Genomic DNA, 21560 nt, shown 5'->3' with positions numbered 1-21560 from the left:
GAATGAGAAAGTGCCATAGCCTTTTCTTTTATAGCACTAGTTCCACTCCGTCAATCAAAAACATACGATATGGGACTAAATTCTAAACCCTAAACTCTAAACTCCAACTAGTATAAATGGTCATTACAGTTTCTTTTGTTTTTAAAGAGAGGCGAGAGTACAACTCCACCTGGTCTAAATGGCCATTAGAGTTTTTTATTTAAGAAGAGGCGAGAGTACACTGCAAACCGTGATCTTTCTCACGTCTCCTTCTCCTTGGCCACAGAAAAGAAAAGAGAGTCTTGTTGCTTGCGATTTTGTTCTGGAGGCAGTTAAGGTTTGTTGCATCACCGCTACAGCTGCGACGACGAGCAGGTCATCTCCTCCGTTGGTCACCCTCTCACCGCCTCGCTCCCTCGTAAGCTGATCAAATTCTTTGCCTAAGCTGTGTGTAGGTTTGATCCCCCGATTAGCTCGGCTTGTCACTAATCGGCTTCAGATGTCGATCCTATAGGAAATGGGAATGTAGGAACATGCCCACGTTCCCCACTACTCTAAATGGAAAAGTCCATTATATCCTTGAGTTATTTTCCTTTATAAGGGGTGCGCCCAAGGATCATGGGGGACGATTCACAGTGAAGTGAAAGAGACAATGAGAGAGTGAGAAGAACATCTGAGACGGTGAGATTTGGTTCGTGAAATTGTGCAGAGCTTTCCAATCCTATGATTGCTCTTCCGGCAGCAAGTCCAATCGTCGCCGATTGTAGATATGTGGGAGATCATTGTAAGTGTTTACCATTTTAATTCGTTTTGATTCGTGCATTTAGATTATTAACAATGGTATCAGAGCACATAGTTAGTTATAAATGCATGACAAATCTCCTGCTTAAAATTTCTAACCCTTCCTTTTGCTCTTGTTTCCTGCCGCTCCGATCGATTTTGTTGTCTGTTGCCAACACATGGAAAGATAGCGTCCATGTCGCGAACTTCCCCAATTGCCGACGTCGTAGGCCTTGAGGGACACCCATGGAGTTTATCTCTGATTTGGCCGGTGGCTGTGCTCATGGCCACCACTCGCAGAGGCTTTGCGTCATTAGCGTCGGAGGGCTATCGCTAAAGAATTCCCCTAGTTTCTAGTCACTAACATTTTTTTTGCTTGGTTTAGTGTGTGCGAGATCAAAGGAAAACTTTTTCTCATAGTAAAAAGTCTTATTCCAATCAATAACCAAGTCACCATTGCCAGCATGCCCTCATTTCAATTTTCAAACATAATCAATCGTACTGTCAAATATTTTGAGGAGGAAGTCTCAATTCATGCATCTTACTCTTGAGGTTTTGGTGGTTTTGATTTGCTATGCTGGGTTCATCCTACTGAACTCATTTTGTTTCTTTTATATCTACTTGCAATAGCCTGGAGGGATGAGATATGGAAAGTCAATCTTAGTTTGGCCTTTGTGCTTCCTTCTCCCATTGCAAAATATATTAAAGAACTATGTTGCCTACTTTCCCAACTCTATTGCATCCTGGTATGAAAGCGCCTTAACATGTTAGTTAATCTAACCCACAAGCTAATCACCACTTGAGTTATTCTCTTATAGTTTGGGCCCTCCGTAGACTATAGGGTTAGGGTTTTCCCATGGTCTTTCATTTGTCCTGTTCTTTCAGTGTGACCGAACAATTTACTTGTCAGTTTGACTGAGCGAGCTTATTTATCCAAAGCATTGGTCTGGAGTTGGTTCAAGATCATCGAGATGGTAACAACATTGTGCTCTCGGTACACATCCCAAGCGTGCCCTATCATTGTGCCCTCGTTGCATATCCCAAGCGTGCCAGATAAGGCGGTAAATGAACCAATGGTTCAAAAATAAGTTTGGTGTTCAATTTAATATGAAATTATTTATGTGCGTTCAATACAACACAATTTTAATTAATTGGACATCCTTCAAAAACTTATGAATAAATTTGAACAAGTATATTGGTGAATAATGATCGTCAATAACTTGTTTATAAACATGTTAAATAAATAAAATCAAATCAAATCAAATCAAATAATTAAATTTAATAAATAATTGAATAAGTTTCAAACAATAAATAAGGTTGTTCTTGTGTAATAGAACCACGATAGGGCACTTTTTTAGTTTCCCAAATATTTAAGGATCGAGTTTAAATCTCGGTGAATTAACGGATGAATTTTCCCTAATGGACAATTGATCTAAGAACATTGGATTGATGGACCTGTGGAAAATTTTTATGGCTGGATTGACCATCCCAGGATTAGTCAGCGAAAGTTGAGTACTTGATACCAATTCAATTGAGAACTTGATAACATTTAAACGAACCAACCTCAAGCCAAACTTAAACCAAACTCTACCCCCACGGTGTAGCCAAATTGGTATTCAGGTGATACAGGTGTTTTACGTGTTTTATTCCCTAAGGATTAAATGTCCTCCCTATTAGAAAGTTGTTTGGTATGTGTTTTATCTTTCTTGGGTGGAGTAAAATCCATTTTTCTTACCAAATTAAGAAAATAAACCACACTAATTAACTTATTTCGATTAAATTAAATAACTTAATAAAATTTAAAATTTTAATTAAATTATTTCCAAATTTCATCTAAGAAAACATCAATTTATTCAATTCTAATTTTAAAATTTCTTATTCATTAACTGAAAAATAATAATTAAATTAGTAAAAAAATTCAATTATTTTTATGTGTTTTGTGTTTATTTTTAAATATATAACATTTTAAGATTTAATTTCATAGACTGTAATTAATAATTTAAAATTAAACTTAATTTAATTTAAAATTTTAATTTAACTTGGTCGGGTGCGCCAAACCCCTGCAATAGTGCAACATAGGGATGACACGCGAAGGATCCAATAGCAAGCTACTGTAATGATCCCTCCCCAAAATAAAAATTAATTTAATATCATAGTGAACCAATGGTCCACGTATCAGATATTAAACTGATAAGAACAGATACTACACTTGATCTTAGCCAAAAGGCCGAGAAAGGTATGAATAAGAAAGTGTCATAGCCTCTTCTTTTATAGCACTAGTTCCACTCTGTCAATCAAAAACAAACGATATGGAACTAAATTTTAAACCCTAAACTCTAAACTCCATCTAGTATAAAAGGTCATTACAGTTTTTTTTTGTTTGTAAATAGAGGCGAGAGTACAACTCCACCTAGTCTAAATGGCCATTAGAGTTTTTTTTTAAGAAGAGGCGAGAGTACACAACAAACCGTGATCTTTCTCACGTCTCCTTCTACTTGATCGCGGAAAAGAAAGGAGAATCTTATTGCATGCGATTTTGTTCTGGAGGCAGTTAAGGTCTGTTGCTTCGCCGCTGCAGCTGTGTCGACGAGCAGGGCCTCTCCTCTGTTGGTTATACTCTCTCCGACTCGTTCCCTCGTAAGCTAATCAAATTATTCGTCGAAGCTGTCTGTGGGTTTGATCCCCCGATTCGCTCGGCTCATCACTAGTCGGCTTCATATGTCGATCCTATAGGAAATGGGAACGTGGGAATATGCCCACGTTCCCCACTACTCTTAATGGAAAAGTCCATTATATCCTTGGGCTATTTACCTTTATAAGGGGTGCGTCTAAGGACCATGGTGGGCGATTCACGGTGTGGAGAAAGAGATAATGTGAGAGTGAGAAGAACATCTGAGATGGTGGGATTTGGTTCGTGGATTATGGAGAGCTGTCCAATCCTATGATTGCTCTTCCGATTAAAAGTCCAATCGTCGTCGATTGTAGATCTGGAGAGATCATTGTAAGTGTTTACCATTTTAATTCATTTTGATTCATGCATTTAGAGTATCAACAATGGTATCAGAGCACATAGTTAGTTATAAATGCATGACAAATCTCCTGTTTAAAATTGTTACCCCTTCCACTTTGCTCTTGTTTGCTGTCACTCTGATCGATTTTGTTGTCTGCTGCCAACACATGGAAAGATTGTTGGTTGCTACTAGGAATATCGTATTGGTTCTCCTGTACAAAAATTTTGTACTAGTCCTGTACCTTTCCTAACAACCTACTGTGTTCTTTAGAAATTAAATTTGGAATCGCAAAAAGAACTTAAGATTATTGATTCCAAATTCAACTTATCTGTTCTTATAGGTTTAGACTTGGATCGCAAACGATGCTTAACATTATTTATCCAAATCCACCTATGTTACAAATTTGATTAAATATTTATTTCAAAGATCCACTTCCAGGTTAAACATGGCGAGACACTAGGCCTTCTTGGGTATGGGATCATCCACCACTTCCTAGACAAAGCCTTTCAACGAAATTCAATATTTAATCTCCTTATAGTAACCCTGGGTTTAACCATTAAGAACAATCGAATCACAAAATCGATAAACAAAAGAAACACAAAATTGATATATAAATTTGATAGCCTAGCATCATTAGCCTCTTGTGTTTGATATTTCAAGATCTAAATAAAAGAATAAACTAGTTATGATGCAGAAACTAATAACTAGTTATACCTTTTGTAGCTTATAGATCTCACGATCTTCTATCGTATTCCTCTTCTTATCTCGGACGTCGTGTGGGTGACGATCTACCGAGAGGAGAATCCACCCAAGCCTCCTTCTTCTCCTTACAGGTTTCAGCCACGAACAATCTCCTTGAGATGAAGAACTTTGGCCACCAACCAAGCTCCAAGGGATGCTAAGAAACAAAGCCTCCTTTCTCTAATTCTTCTCCAAGCTAAATCTGGCCACTAACCAAGCTCCAAGGGATTGATGCCGTCGGCCACCAAAGAAGAAGAAAAGGAGGAGAGGAAGGATTAGGGATGGCCACCACCAGGGAAGAGAGGAGAGGAATAATAGATGTATTGTTAGGTGAGGCACCTCTACCCTCTCTTTTATATTCCTAATTTATTTCCAGAAATTTTTGAAAATAAAAATTTCTCTTTTAAAAATTCCCTTCATGGTTGGTTATAAAAGGAAACTTTTATAAATTAAAATCCCTCTATTAAAACATGTGGATGATTTCAAAAAGGAAAGTTTTCTTCAAAATTAAAATCCTCCTTTTAACTACAAATAAGGAAAGATATCAAACCTTTCTCTTAATCATTTGTAGAAACTATAAAAGAAAAATTTTAATTTTAAAACTTTCTTTTAAATCATGGCTTCCACATAAGGAAAAATTTTTAAAAATTAAAATCCCTTTTATTTTAATTGTGGCCGACCACCTTAGCTTGGGTTCAAAGCAAGGGTCGGCCACCACTTTATCCCATCTAACCATGGTTTGGTCGGCCCTATCTTGGGCTCCAAGCTAGGCTTGGCCGGCCACCTTAAGGTGGGTAAGAAGTTGGGTTTAGGTGGGTATAAGACTTTATAAATAAGAGGCTAGGACAAGGGCCGAGAGGAGGAATTGGTTTTGGTCTCCCGATGAACTTAAACTTCCAGTGTTCGCCCCGAACACCCAACTCAAGTTCATCAATAATAACTCATACCACTAAAGAATTATTATTGAACTACTGCACCAATCCCATATTACTATATGGGCTCCTTCTTATCATGAGTGTGTTAGTCTCCCTGTGTTTAAGATATAGAATGTCCACCAATTAAATGAGTTACTGACGACTCACTTAATTAATATCTAGCTCCAAGAGTAGTACCACTCAACTTCATTGTCATGCCGGACTAAGTCCACCTGCAGAGTTTACATGACACTCCTTATGAGCTCCTCAAGAGGGCATCATCAACCTAGATTTCAAGGACACAGTTTCATTCTATAATCGACAACACACCATATAAATAATATCATTTCCCAACTTATCGGGCCTATTGATTCAACGAACTAAATGACACCCTTTGATAAATTAAAGAAATAAATATTAAGTATATGTGCTTGTTATTATATCATGATTAAGAGTACACACTTTCATAGTAACAGAGGTATTGTGTAACGACCACCCTTCTTACTACTACTACTACTCTCTAAGAGTGACCGTTACTTATCTACTACTCTACTTAACCGGTTTATTAAAAATCTCTAGGAAAACCCTACCGAAAAATTTCGGCAGAGTCTCCCCTGTACCGGTGACCCCAAACTGGGATACAAACACTATATACACAGCCACAGGCGGCTGGAACATATTTTTCACAACCACGCAGAAATAATAACACGACACTAAAAGAAACTATTCTAGCAATAGAAAACTATATAGCTCCAACAATAGGAAATAACTCAACTAACAATGCGGAATAGACTCAATTAATCAACATAGACAAAGGAAACAACTAATACAATCTCTATCAACTTAATAACTGAAAGAAAACTCAAAAGGAGTCTTGACAGTTTCCTTAGCAAACTCATGATCTCTCCATAGTCCTGGCATCACACACCGTCACAGCATCTCCTCGTCGCCTTCCTTCTTATACTTTAGCTTTCCTTTTCCTTTATTTGCAGTAGGAGGAAAGTAGTATCTATAAGCAAAATGCTTAGTGAGCGCTATCTAACTCACAAAATCACGATATGCATGTATATAAATAAAAACATGCTAAAACTGAATGCTAACATGTAAAGATACTCATGCTCATAAATAGCAAAGGAATCAACTAACTGAAAAGCTAACATGTATAGCTAAACATGCTCATCAACTAGCAAATCAATAACATGTAAGAAAACTAAACATGTAAAAGCTGCTAGCATAAAAGGAAGCTAAACTTACTGATCTTTAAAACAAAGCGAAACTTGTTTTACTTGTTCTAAGCTGATTCTTTTATTTCACTTGCTTAAAACTCATTCTTTAGTACTTAAAAATAATAATCAACTTCTCTTGGGCCCGGCATTGTACCACTTTGCGCGCATTCTTAATAAGAATCGAGGTAGCTAATCCCGAAACTACTAAGATACTTCTAGGCCTTGTGCCTAGGGGCAACTTGGAGCCCATCCCTTGGACCTTGTGTCCGGTACATGCCCTTTAAAAGTAAAATAATTATTATCTTATTTACTTCTTCTTTAAATGTCTTGGCATATTAATAAGCACCTTGTGTGCTAAAATCCCTAAAATCTTGACTTTGGGATTTACTTAAGGCCTTGGCCTTTTCTTTCTTTTCTTAATCTTTCTTATACTTTTCTTATAAAAGAATGCTTCTTACAAAACTAAAATGTTTAAACAAATTCTAATACTACAATGCTTAAACAAAATCTGCATACAAGTTTAAACAGAAATATGCATATTAAGCTTAACTAAAATCTGCATATTAAGCTTATCTAAAATCTACATACTAAGCTTATCTAAAATCTGCATACTAAGCTTAACAAAAAAAATCTGCATATAAGCTTAATAAAAATCTGCATTCTAAGCTTATCTAAAATCTGCATACTTGAATGAAAGTAGCATATCTAAACATCAAATCTGTATACTTCTCTAAATCACAGCTAACTACTAAAACCCGGAAACTAATTTTATAACAGTTCATTGCTATTTCAGTTAACAAGGCATATAAGAACTTAAATCCTTTTGCTTCACACAAGAACTTCACTTCAACGTGAGGATTTCTAAATCTTGCAGCTAATTCCCAAATGGAGTTATATTCCATTAGAAATGGGGTACATCTTGCAGTCTTCTCTTCTGAAACCTTAATTCCTACCATGCGTGATAAATCATCCTTTAATTGTACTAAATTGTTATAAAACTACCTTGATTCCTTATAATCTTCCCTAGCAACTATAAGACTTTCACAATTGTCATCTGAACCTTAGAGTAAAACATTTTAAAATCTTCTCTTTTCAGACTTTAAACTTTCTGGATTCTTTAAACTTACAAAAACATGTTTACCAACTTTGAATCCTTATCTCTTTTCTCATCTTCTAAACTAAACTTCTACTCTGAAGTTACTACTTGCATATCTAAATCAATCACATACTTCTCACCTATTAAATTTATTACAACAATTGATAACAAAAGGGTCTAACTGGTTAGAACTTGAAACTCTATAAAACTTATACTTCTTATACTTTAAAATATTTATCTTTTCTTCTTCAGACCTTGGTCTTTACTTTACTTATAACTTCTCATAAATCCTTAAAAGGATTAAGTAGAATACTATATGTACATATAGATGCTAGAGTTGCATAAAACAAGTTCAATTCGTTAAGACTTGCTGTGAACATAAGGGATTGCATCTAACTATACATGTTGTTCAATAACAAGGAAATCAAAGATTTGCATACATTAAATTAGACCATTCAAGCTCACTGATTTGCAAGGAAAAACTAATCCTAGGTGCTTAGATTACGGGTTGTACATGCCACCTTATAGCACCAAAAGAACTGAACTTGTTGAAGCTTTAACTTCTATAAGACCTGCCCTTAGAGGTTCAATAATAATGGCTTTATAAAATCTAATACCAACTTAGGCTTAATTCTGCATATTAAATTAACAGAAAACTGCATACTAAACTTATAAAATCTGCACTTGTAAACTTAACCAAATATGCACTATAAACTTTAAAGAAAACTAGCTAATACTGGCTAAAGAAGACAAATCTCTATTCGACATAAATAATCTTGATGAAATTATGGCACTGTCACTCAAACCTGAAGATTTTAATACATATAAACTGTACTCGATCATGTCTTAACCTCCTCACTCTATACTTGAACAACCTTAGCATTATCACTAAACAAGGAAACAAGATCTCAAAGCCTGAATATTTTACACCTAAGACCAATTGCTACCTGACTAATTTTAAATCGGATACCTCATAAATCTGTGCATTACAATATACAAAGGAAACTATTATCGCACGGAAATCAAGCTTAACATAAATCTGTTTTAGAGTTTAACCAAAAGAAATCTGCAGAACATTTAAATTACACACTTTAGGAACTAAACTAAAACCAAGGTAACCTACGGCTTATTCACCAACAATGTGGACCTTTCCCTTATGCTTTTATATTCGTATTAACTAGTAATTAGATGTATATCCATATCTATTACATTTGTGCCAAGATGAGCTACAACTTAGCCTTACACTAAATAAACCATTCATGTTCTTCTTTGTAATTCATGGCAACAACTTAACATTTCTTCCGAATCTAAACAAATCTGCATTAAGATTCATAACAGCAAGTATCAAATAGAACCAGCCGAAACCTCTACTAATTCCCTGTTCAGTACCCCGGCAAAGAAACCATCGCAACCAGTAAAGGGTTTGCTACTGGAACACTAAACAAATACCATTCCTAAATCAACACCAATCAACAGGTTAACTTAGCATGGAAGTTGAATCAACCTATTCTGTTCAGGGATACAAAATCGAGCCACGGCAAAATACTCATGCTAGCACTGAAACACCCAAAATTCACTGCATTACAGTATCACAAAGCATGAAACTAAGTAGCATAGAATCCAATCAAAAGCACGAAAACACAGCAATACGAGACATGATGCAAAACAACCTCGACTTGAAATCTGAAATTCTGAATTCGTTTGTTCAAAACTTTCGGGAACAAGGAAAGGAATAAAAGGTAAACCTCGGAGCTATCCTACTGCAGGTGAGTAGCAACTCACCTTCGTTTTCTTGGACTTACAACCGAGAAAGAGAGGTTCTAGGTTTCGGGTGAGCTCCAAATCCGGCGTTTCCTCGCGTCCGCGTGCTCCCCTCGACAAGATGGCCACGAACGTGTGAGGATCTCACGAAAACACCCCTTGGCCGGTGCCGGAGAAGAAATCCTAACCTCGCTGCGTTTCTGCCCAAGACCGTCGTGCGCCGTCACGAGCATGAGAGAAGAGGAATTTGGGTTGGGAGAAAATAAACCTAAGTTCTCTTTTATCTCTAGGGTTCTTATTATCTAACTACTGCTTAAATATATTCATCTCTTTCCTTAATTAACAAAAACTTGCTGGCACAGCTGGTTATGTGCGTTTTCGCCAAAACCCTAGGTCGCCGGGTCGAGCTTTGGCTCGGTCATTTTTATGCAACCTTTTTAAACCTAAGATATTTCGGTTTTAATTATAGCTTAAATACTATTTGATTCGGATTTTATTAAGGAACCCGCGGCTGGTCTGTTGGTTAAACGAATCTTTGCTTAACCCGAGGTTTCCGGTTCAAACCTCGACTTGGATGTATTTTTGTCAAAACTTCTTTCGTTTTGTAAAAATACCAAACGACCTCCAAAAATTACATAAAAATACTCTATAAATTCCTAAAAATCTCTAGAATTTTTCTATAGCATTTCAAAATATTTTTGAATTATTTTTGGAGCTCAAAATGAGGAAATTTGGGTCATTACATATTGTTCTTTTATATAGTCAGTATAAAAAAAACTACCTCAAATAGTTCTGCTCAATGCACTCAGAGTATACTAGTGTAATTTTATAGTCAAGATAAACTAATACCAAATTACACTATGACTATTCCAATGGTTTGTTCCTATCCATCTTAGTCGCGAGCTACTATTTATAATTTATAAGGAGCTGATAACATGATCTTCTGTGTGTGACACCACACACCATGTTATCTACAATATAAATTAATTGAACAACTACACTTAGCATATAAATATAGACATTTGACCAATGTGATTCTTTATTTCAAAAATAAATGTTTACAGAAAGCTATGCTTTTAGTATACACTCTAACAAAGATAGCGTCCATGTCGCGAACTTCCCCAATTGCCGATGTCGTAGGCCTTGAGGGACACCCACGGAGTTGTCTCTGATTTGGCCGGTTGTTGTGTTCATGGCCGCCACTCGCAGAGGCTTTGTGTCATTAGCGTCAGAGGGCTATCGCTAAAGACTTTCCCTGGTTTATGGGCACTAACGTTTTTTTTTGCTTGTTTTAGTGTGTGCGAGATCAAAGGAAAACTTTTTCTCATAGTAAAAAGTCTTATTCCAATCAATAACCAAGTCACCATTGCCAGCATGCCCTCTTTTCAATTTTCAGACATGATCAATCGTACTGTCAAATATTTTGAGGAGGAAGTCTCAATTCATGCATCTTACTCTTGAGGTTTTGGTGGCTCTCATTTGATATGTTGGGTTCATCCTATTGAACTCGTTTTGTTTCTTTTATATCTACCTGAAATGGCCTGGAGGGAAGAGATGTGGAAAGTCAATCTTACTTTGGCCATCGTGCTTCCTTCTCCCATTGCAAAATATATTTAAATAACTTTGTTGGCGACTTTCCCAACTCTGTTGCTTCCTGGTATGAAAGCGCCTTAACATGTTTCTTAATCTAACCCGCAAGCTAATCACCCCTCGAGTTATTCTCCTATAGTTCGAGCCCTCCGTAGACCGTAGGGTTAGGGTTTTCCCATGGTCTTTCATTTGGCATGTTCTTTTGGTGATCCACTTATCACTTTGACTGAGCGAGCCTATTTATCCAAAGCATTGGTCTGGAGTTGGTTCAAGATCATCGAGATGGTAACAACATTGTGCTCTCGGTACACATCCCAAATGGTCCCTATCATTGCACCCTCGTTGCATATCCCAAGCATACTGGATAGGGCGGTAAATGAACCAGTTGTTCAAAAATAAGTTTGGTGTTCAATTTAATAAGGAATTATTTATGTTAGTTCAATACAACAAAATTATAATTAATTGGACATGCTTCAATAACTTACGAATAAATTTGAACAATTATATTGGTGAATAATGATGATCAATAACTTTTTTATAAACATGTTAAATAAATAAAATAAAATAAAATAATTAAATTTAATAAATAATTGAACAAGTTTCAAACAATAAATAAGGTTGTTCTTGTGTAATAATACCACGGTAGGGCACTTTTTTAGTTTCCCAAATATTCAAGGATCGAGTTTAAACCTCGGTGAATTAAAGGATGGATTTTCTCTAATGGACGATTGATCTAAGAACATTGGATTGATGGACTGGTGGAAAATTTTTATGGCTGGATTGACCATCCCAGGATTAGTCAACGAAAGTTGAATACTTGATAACAATTCAATTGAGAACTTGATAACATTTAAACGAACCAACCTCAAGCCTAACTTGAATCAAACTCTACCCCCACGATGTAGCCAAATTGGTATTCGGATGATACAAGTGTTTTACGTGTTTTATTCCCTATGGATTAAATGTCCTCCCTATTAGAAAGTTGTTTGGTAAATGATTTATCTTTCTTGGGCGGAGTAAAATTATTTTTTCTTACCAAATTAAAAAAAAAACCACACTAATTAAGTTATTTGGATTAAATTGAATAACCTAATAAAATTTAAAATTTTAATTAAATTATTTCAAAATTTCATCTAAGAAAACATCAATTTATTCAATTCTAATTTTAAAATTTCTTATTCATTAATTGAAAATTAGTAATTAAATACAACAACAACAACCAAGCCTTTTCCCACTAGGTGGGGTCGGCTGTATGAATCCTTATACACCATTGAGCTCTATCTCCTATTATATCATCATCTATATTTAAATAAATTTTATCTTGTTTTATTGTTGCTAACCAAGTCTTTTTTGGTCTTCCTCTTCCTCGTTTGATATGCATATTTATTATAGTTTCACATCGTCTAACTGGAGCATTTATTGGTCGTCTAAGTACATGTCCGTACCATCTTAAACGTGTCTCTCGGAGTTTTCCCTCAATAGATGCAACTCCAACTTTCTCTCTAATGCTCTCATTTCTTATTTTGTCCATCTTTGTATGTCCACACATCCACCTTAACATCCTCATCTCTGCAACTCTCATCTTCTGCTCGTGTACTCGAGTCATAGCCCAACATTCAGCTCCATATAACATAGCAGGTCTAACTGCGGTTTTATAGAACTTACCTTTAAGTTTAAGAGGTACTTTACGGTCACATAAAACACTCGATGTTCCCCTCCATTTCACCCATCCTAATTGCATTCTATGTAAGACATCTCTCTCAATCCCTCCATCATTTTGTAAAAATGATCCTAAATATTTAAATCGCTCGGTTCCAGGCAACTCGTCTTCTCCTATTTTAACAATTGTTTCATTACTTCTAATATTGCTAAACTTAAATTTCATATATTCTGTCTTTAATCTACTAAGCTTAAAACCTTTCCCTTCTAGTGTTTCCCTCCAAGATTTCAGCTTAGCATTTACTCCTTCACGTGTCTCATCTACCAAAATAATATCATCTGCAAACAACATGCACCACGGTACTGTGTCTTGAATGTGCGCAGTGAGTTCATCCATAATTAGTGTAAAAAGATAGGGACTTAGAGCTGATCCTTGATGTAACCCTATCTTTATTGGAAATGCTTCAGTTACTCCGCCTGAAGTCTTTACTCTGGTCGTTACATCCTCGTACATATCCTTAATTAGTTCAATATATGTTACGCTAACACCTCTCTTTTCTAAAATTCACCATATAATTTCTCTTGGGACTCTATCATACGCTTTTTCTAAGTCAATGAATACCATGTGTAGATCTTGTTTTTGCTCCCGATATTTTTCAATTAATTGTCTAAGAAGATGTATAGCTTCTATTGTCGACCTTCCAAGCATAAACCCAAATTGATTTTCTGTCACTATGGTCTCCTTCCTTAATCTTTTTTCTATTACTTTTTCCCAAAGTTTCATAGTATGACTCATTAGTTTAATACCCCTATAGTTTGCACAATTTTGTACGTCTCCCTTATTCTTATATAAGAGAACTAGAGTACTTATCCTCCATTGATCAGGCATTTTTTTCGTTTTCAATATCATGTTAAATAATTTTATAAGCCATTCAATACCTTGTTTCCCTAAGCACTTTCACACCTCTATCGGAATATCATCTGGTCCAACGGCTTTTCCATTGTGCATCTCATTTAAAGTTTGTTTTACTTCTGAAGTTTGAATTCTACGATAAAAATTAAAATTTCGATGCTCATTTGACCTAATTAAATTACCCAAGTTAAGTTGGTCTCCTAAAGCTTCATTAAAAAGTTGATGAACATACCTCTTCCACCGCTCATTTATTTCTCCATCACTTACTAATACCCTATTACATTCATCTTTAATACATTTTATTTGACTAAGATCTCTTGTTTTTCTTTCTCTCACTTTAGCTATTCTATAAATGTCTCTTTCCCCTTCTTTTGTATCCAATTTTTGATATAACCGTTCAAAAGTTTCATTTTTTGCTTCACTCACCACTTTCTTAGCTTCTTTCTTGGCTATTGTATATTTTTTTAAGTTTTCCTCATTTTTACAAATATATAATTCCTTATAAGCTATTCGTTTTTCCTTCACTTTCTCTTGTACTTTCTCATTCCACCACCAAGATTCTTTACTTAGCGGTGCATGTCCCTTTGACTCACCGAGGACACTCTTAGCTACTATTTTTAACTTTGATACCATCTTATCCCATGTTGTATTAGAGTCATCATATATTTCACCTAATGCTTGTACTTCTATCTTCTCCTTAAATATATGTTGCTTCCCATCCTTTAACTTCCACCACTAAATTCTAGGAATTGTATATATTTTCTTTCTATTGATACTATGTTTAAGGCGTATATCCAACACTACTACCCTATGTTGGGTAGTTAAGCTTTCTCCAGGGATGACTTTGCAATCTTTACAAATCTTTCTATCCTTCTTCCTAACCATAAGAAAGTCAATTTGCGATTTATTATTCCCACTTTTGAATGTGACTAAGTGTTCTTCTCTTTTCTTAAAAAACGTATTAGCTAATATAAGGTCATATGCTATCGCAAAATCTAATATAGTTTTCCCTTCCTCATTCCTCGTTCCAAACTCATAGCTCCCATGTACTCTCTCATATTCCTCATTTTTCACTCCGATATGCCCATTTAGATCACCTCCTATTAAAATCATTTCATTTGGTGGAATATTTTGTAATATTTCATCTAAGTCCTCCCAAAACCTTAATTTGGTAGCTTCATCTAATCCTACTTGTGGTGCATATACACTAATTATGTTCATAGTTTCTTTCGTCACTATTATCTTATGGGCTATAATTCTATCCCCTTTTCTAACTACTCCTACAACTTCATCCTTTAACAAACTATCTACAATAATGCCCACTCCATTTCTTGTTTTACTCTTTCCAATGTACCATAACTTAAAACTCGAGTTCTCTATCATCTTTGCCTTCTCACCTATCCATTTTGTATCTTGTACACACAAAATATTAATTTTTCTTCTAATCATCATATCTACTACCTCCATTGATTTACCAGTGAGAGTTCCTATGTTCCATGTTCCAAATCTTAGATTATTAGTTTTCCTATCATATTTGTTCTTATCTAACCTATTGTGTGAGAACTCTTGCCTATTTAACACTACACCCAAGTTCTCATGGAGATGTAGCGGTCCTTGCTGAGACATTACAGTCAGACCCTGTAACGCGAACTCTTGCATATTTATCACTACACCCGAGTTCTGGAGATGTAGCGGTCCTTGCTGAGACGTTACAGTCGGACCCTGCAACGCGTTCCTTCCGGGGAACAACCTAGCATTAGCACAATAGTTTAATGGATTCATTCATGAAATATTTGCCATAGTTTGACGCTGGCTGGCAACCTAACGCAACCCTCCTCCTTTATCCGGGCTTGGGACCGGCCATGACCGGTCATCATGGGCGGAGTTTTATGTGTTTTATATTTATTTTTATGTAAAAAAATAAAAAAAATTCAATTATTTTTATGCGTTTTATATTTATTTTTAAATATATAACATTTTAAGATTTAATTTCATGAACGATAATTAATAATTTTAAAATAAACTTAATTTAATATAAAATTTTAATTTATCTAGGTCGGGTGCGCCGAACCCCTGCAATAGTGCAACACAGGGATGACACGCAAAGGATCCAATAGTAAGCTATTGTAATGATCCTTCCCCAAAACAAAAATTAATTTAATATCATAGTGAACGAATGGTCCATATATCAGATATTAAACTGATAAGAACAGATACTACACTTGATCTTAGCCAAAAGGCCGAGAAAGGTATGAATGAGAAAGTGCCATAGCCTCTTCTTTTATAGCACTAGTTCCACTCCGTTAATCAAAAACAAATGATATGGGACTAAATTCTAAACCCTAACATGTAAACTCCATCTAGTATAAAAGGTCATTACAGTTTTTTTTTTTTTGTAAATAGAGGCGAGAGTACAACTCCACCTGGTCTAAATGACCATTAGAGTTTCTTTTTAAGAAGAGGCGAGAGTACGCTGCAAACCGTGATCTTTCTCATGTCTCCTCCTTGGCCACGGAAAAGAAAGGGGAGTCTTGTTGCTTGAGATTTTATTCTGGAGCCAGTTAAGGTATGGTCTATGAAGTCCATAACTTGTGAAAAGAAAATTTGTAGCTCTGGATATTTCTGCTTCCATGTTGTCAAAATTTTCAAAAAAAATTTAATTCTAAAATTATTTTTCCCAAAAATTATTACAAAAATCCAGATTTTCGAAATTAAAACTTAATGATTTTTTTGTCACTATATTTTTATCCCTTAGACTTTGTTTTCAAATTTATTTCCAGGTCATTTTATTCTTGCCCCTATTTTTAATATGGTCAAAGGGGGAGAAGTAGACATTAAGGGGGCGTTTGGTTCTTCCCTAGGAATAGGAATCGGAATGGGAATCATTGTATTGTGGAATGAGAATGAGTATGAGCATGGATATCACTCTTAAAAGCAATGTTTGGTTAGTTGCATTTTTTCTATCGGAATAAATCAAAACATGCAAAATATGTACTTGATATTTCTCTATTATTTGTTTTTGATTTACCCTAACTTAACTTAGGATTGACTACATCAAAAAGGGGGAGATTAAAAGTACCCTGTGGTAGTTTTGATGTGATCAACCAAGTCAAAGTTAGGCCCTGTTGCTATTTTGATGTCTTCTATCTAAGTGTATAGGAACTAAGGAGCACAGGAGGTCAAGAGAAAGATGCAGCTAGCGAGAAGGACAGCACGGGAGAGAGTCGATGGGCTCAATGAATCTAAGGAACGAGGTGCTGCAGAAGAGTATGCTGGTGGACGAGAAGGAAGCGCGCGGTGTTTCCGAGGGACGAGAAGTCAGAGCAGAAGGTTACTCGAGAAGGCAGGAAAATGGGTCTAGTGAGCTCTATTCCAGATGGTTGAAATCACCCAAGCGATCATAGACGGAGTGAGAGACTGGACTAAAAAGTCAACAAGAAGTTAACTTTGGTCCGAGTGCCTAGATCACCTAGGTGCCCCTGGGGTGCCTCGCCCAGTAGGGGCCACATCGGTACCGTCCGAGTTCCGAGTGCCTGGAGCAAAAAAGTTATCGAAACACGCGCTGTCACGAGCCGATACGATGTGGATAAAATTCTATCTATATCCAGGAGCCTCGAACCCTTCTAGGTACCCCGATCAGGGCTATAAATACAACCCTGATCCCAGAAGCTAAGAGCAACACTTATAAACGATTCCAAATGGATTTAGCTTTGTAATTGTGAGCTTTGACTGCTGTAAGAGGCTTCTCCGCTTGAAGGAGACTTTAGTGGACTTTCAACATCTTGGATTAGCAATCCCCTGATTACAAATCAAGTAAACAATCTACCTCTTATTTCTTTTTATTTCTTAATTCCATTTTATGCAAGTGTTTGTATTAATAGAGTTGTAAAGATCAAGAAAGGTGTTTGTCTTTGATTTCGGGCTATTTATAGTTTGGTTTCATTTTATGCAAGGGATGTCTTTGTATTAAAGAGTTGTAAAGAGCAAGCGATTCGATGATGCAATAAAACAGTTTGGTTTCATCAAGAATGAAGATGAACCTTGTGTCTACAAGAAGGTTGTTGGGAGCACAGTTGTCTTCCTTATATTGTATGTGGATGACATACTACTCATTGGGAAAGACATCCCTTTGCTGCAGTCTGTCAAGACTTGGCTAGGGACTTGTTTCTCAATGAAGGACTTAGGTGAAGAATCTCGCATTCTAAGCATACATATTTATAGAGATAGATCTAAGAGAGTGCTTGGCCTAAGTCAGAGTATATATATTTGCAAGGTACTATTACGGTTTGCCATGCAGAACTCCAAGAAGGGATTTCTGCCGATGTCACATGGCGTGAGTCTTTCGAAAACTCAAAGTCCCTCTTCTAGAGAGGAGATAGACCGCATGGATCAGATCCCTTATGCTTCAGCCATAGGATCTATCATGTACGCCATGCTATGTACTCATCCTGATGTCTCATATGCTTTGAGCATGACGAGCAGATACTAGCCAGATCCAACTGAAAGTCACTGGATAGCGGTCAAGAATATTCTTAAGTACTTGAGAAAGACCAAAGAATATTTCTTGATATATGGAGGCGATGACAAGATAGTTGTAAAGGGTTACAGTGATGCCAGCTTCCAGACCGACCAGGATGATTATCGATCACAGTCAGGGTTCGTGTTTTGCATAAATAGTGGTGATGTGAGCTAGAAGTGTAACGACCCGGCCCTCTTGGCCCATTTGGCGGCCCATTTGGCGACCCTCGGGTCATCGACCGTCGGCCCTTATGTCGTCGGCCCATTTGGCGACCTCTCATGTCGTCAACCGACGACCCTTGACCGTGTCGTTATTCACTAGGACTTTCCACCCCTGGTGAGTGGATTTTTGCCTCCCCCAGGATTCGAACTCTAATGCTATGTTTACTCAAGAGTGTGGATGAGGAAAGGAAAGGAATCAACTATGGAAAGTTATCTTTGGAGGAAGAGAAAAGAAATGGTGAAGAAATCTTTTCCTTTGCACACTTGTTTACCTTGATAGAGGAAGGTGAATACTTATGATGTAATTTTGTAAATCAAAAAGGGTGCATGCGTCATTTTTTTGGGTACATAGTGTAATTTTATGAGTTAAAAAGGCTACATGCGTCATTTTTTTTGGTATATAGTGTAATTTTGTGAATGCAAAAGGGGTACATGCGTCATTTTTTTTTCCATCCGCTGTTTTCCGTCCGATTTTGAGGTGATCGATTTTGGCTCAAAAATTATCCGCGGATGGATTGCGTTACTTTTCCTTCGGAAAATTTTAATGAAGTAAACGACGGAAACTTTTCCACTGTGGAAACTTTTCCTTAATTTTGTTTTCCACTCTCCCAAGTAAACATAGCCTAAACCTCCAGGCTTAAGTATTAGAGTTTATGAATCCTGGTAACCAAGTGAGATGACAAGGCGCCTTTTATTGTAACGACCCAGCCCTTTGGCCTCTTGGGCGGCCCTTGCGGCGGCCCACTGGCGGCCCCTTATGTCGTCGGCCCATTTGTCACTAGGACTTTCCCCACCTGGCAGTGGATTTTTGCCTCCCCCAGGATTCGAACTCTAAACCTCCAGGCTTAAGTATTAGAGTTTATGAATCCTGGTAACCAATTGAGATGCTCTCACTTGGTTACCAGGATTCATAAACTCTAATACTTAAGCCTGGAGGTTTAGAGTTCGAATCCTGGGGGAGGCAAAAATCCACTGCCAGGGGTGGAAAGTCCTAGTGAGTAACGGCACGACCAAGGGTCGTCGGTCGACGACATGAGAGGTCGCCAAATGGGCCGACGACATAAGGGGCCGCCAATGGGCCACCGCAAGGGCCGCCCAAGAGGCCAAAGGGCCGGGTCGTTACAAGAAGAGTTCGAAGCAGGACACAGTAGCTGATTCTACGACAGAGGCCGAGTATATTGCTGCATCAGAAGTAGCAAAGGAGGTAGTTTGGATCCGTAAGTTCATTACTGAGCTTGGGGTGGTTCCTAGCATAGCTGATCCCATAGAGCTCTATTGTGACAATAATAGAGTAATAACACAGGCTAAGGAACCTCGCTCACACCAGCGGACCAAACACATGCTACGGCGCTTCCATCTCATTCGAGAGATTATCGAGAGAGGAGATGTGAAGATTTGTAGAGAACCCACGAGGCTAACATCGCAGATCCCTTGACCAAGGCTTTGGCACAGAGAAAGCATGATGGTCACACTAGGTCATTAGGCCTTAGAGCCTACAATGATTGGCACTAGTGCTAGTGGGAGATTGTTAGTTAGAGCCCTAGAGCCAATCATTTGATGATTGTTGTATGGACTCGTTGTATAATATTCTTGTATATAAATAAAGGCATTTGTTTTTGGTTATTATACTTACTTGTATTGGTGCAAAATAACTAAGTATAATAGCGTCCTTGAGTAGAAGGTTCTTACCTATATCAATCGATTGGTTGAATCGATAGTGAGATGATATAGGGAACACTACTCTTAATCATTCCTAGTCGAGTATTAACATTCAGGGACAATGTTAATGCGATGAGACTAGCATGTAGGTCAACTCGATGACTTGATCTCACAAGTCATGGATATAGAGATATCAAGTTGACACATGGGTATGCATTGGAGAATGTATACTGAATGACCCGCCATGAGAAAGTATCATGGATCATTATATGAGTGTCATATACTTTCTCATGTGGCTATTAGTATAACTACTAGTCCTTGGACCTGAAGTCACCATAGTTCCCTACATAAGGAGTTACATACTTTGGCTTCGTCAAACGCCACCCGTAACTGGTGGACTATAAAGGCGATTACTGGATATGTAACAAAGTATGCGGAGGGATGTGAGTGATGTAGATGGGATCTATCCCTCCTATATGACGGGAGTGACATCGATATTCTTGATAGAGTGAGACCACTAAGTGCATGTCCATGTCCAAATGAGTCAATATGAGATATTGAGCTCATTTGATTGAGTGAGTCTACTTGGGATTCAAGATTTAGATTGATTAGAGGATGACACAGTCTATGCCTCAAATTGATCAATCTAGATGTCAAGGATAGAAGGGCACTTGTCATATATTGTGAGGAGTCACAATTAGTAGTCACAAAAGTGATGTTGGATCTCAACATTCTTATAACTTGGGTAGTAATGATGTATTGCTAGATACTGCTCATTACTTATGCTTCTAAATGGGTTTAGGAGCATTGCCAATGTTATAAGAACCTATAGGGTCACACACAAAGGGCAATTAGATGGAGATTAGATTCATTTGATGAACCTAAAGGATTAGGTTCATGTGATGAACCAAAATTGGATTAAGAGTAATCCAAAGTAGGCTAATGGAGTTGGACTCAATTTGGTTCATGTATTAGATGAGTCTAATTTGGACTTAGACTCATTGAATTAATTTAATTCAATGAATAGAGATTCATTAAATTAAATTTGACTTGAACCAATGGTTAGATTTGATCAACCAAGGGAGAGAAGTGGTCAAGTTTGACTTGACTTAAGAGGAAGATGAAGGGTCAATTTTGACTTGATCATTTGTCACCTCATTGGTGAGTTGGCATTAAGTGGCTAATGATGATGTGCCACATCATCAAGGATAGCACATGTGTGTGCCACCTCATGAGGGAGATCAAGAGTTGTGACTCTTGAAATCCCATGGAGTATATAAACCTTTTTGAAAGGTGGCCATCCACTTTTGTAGAGTTACAAGCTTGAATTGATTTTTCATTCAAGTCATCTTCTTCCTCAAGCTCTTCTCTTCTCTCCCTCTCCCTCTCCTCCTTTGGCCGAACCTTACAAAGGTGCTAGCACACCTTTGTGTTAGGTTTCTCCATCTCTTGCTTGTGTGGATACACATAGAGGAGTACCTACCTTGATAC

The 21560-nt window shown here is 37.1% G+C and overlaps 2 non-coding genes across 2 annotated transcripts; both read right to left on the bottom strand.

Annotated features, from left to right (window-relative positions):
• Positions 1-2801: 2801 nt before the first annotated feature.
• On the bottom strand, positions 2802-2999 carry LOC122044582. Its single transcript, XR_006129615.1, has one exon. It is a non-coding gene; the product is annotated as a U2 spliceosomal RNA (small nuclear RNA).
• A 12726-nt stretch (positions 3000-15725) lies between these two features.
• LOC122044783 lies at positions 15726-15923 on the bottom strand. Its single transcript, XR_006129787.1, has one exon. It is a non-coding gene; the product is annotated as a U2 spliceosomal RNA (small nuclear RNA).
• Positions 15924-21560: the final 5637 nt, after the last annotated feature.

This window comes from Zingiber officinale, chromosome 2A, assembly GCF_018446385.1.
Source record: "Zingiber officinale cultivar Zhangliang chromosome 2A, Zo_v1.1, whole genome shotgun sequence".
NCBI lineage: Eukaryota > Viridiplantae > Streptophyta > Magnoliopsida > Zingiberales > Zingiberaceae > Zingiber > Zingiber officinale.
The sequence above is the reverse complement of the archived record's forward strand: the minus strand, read 5'-3'. Positions and strand labels throughout refer to the sequence as shown.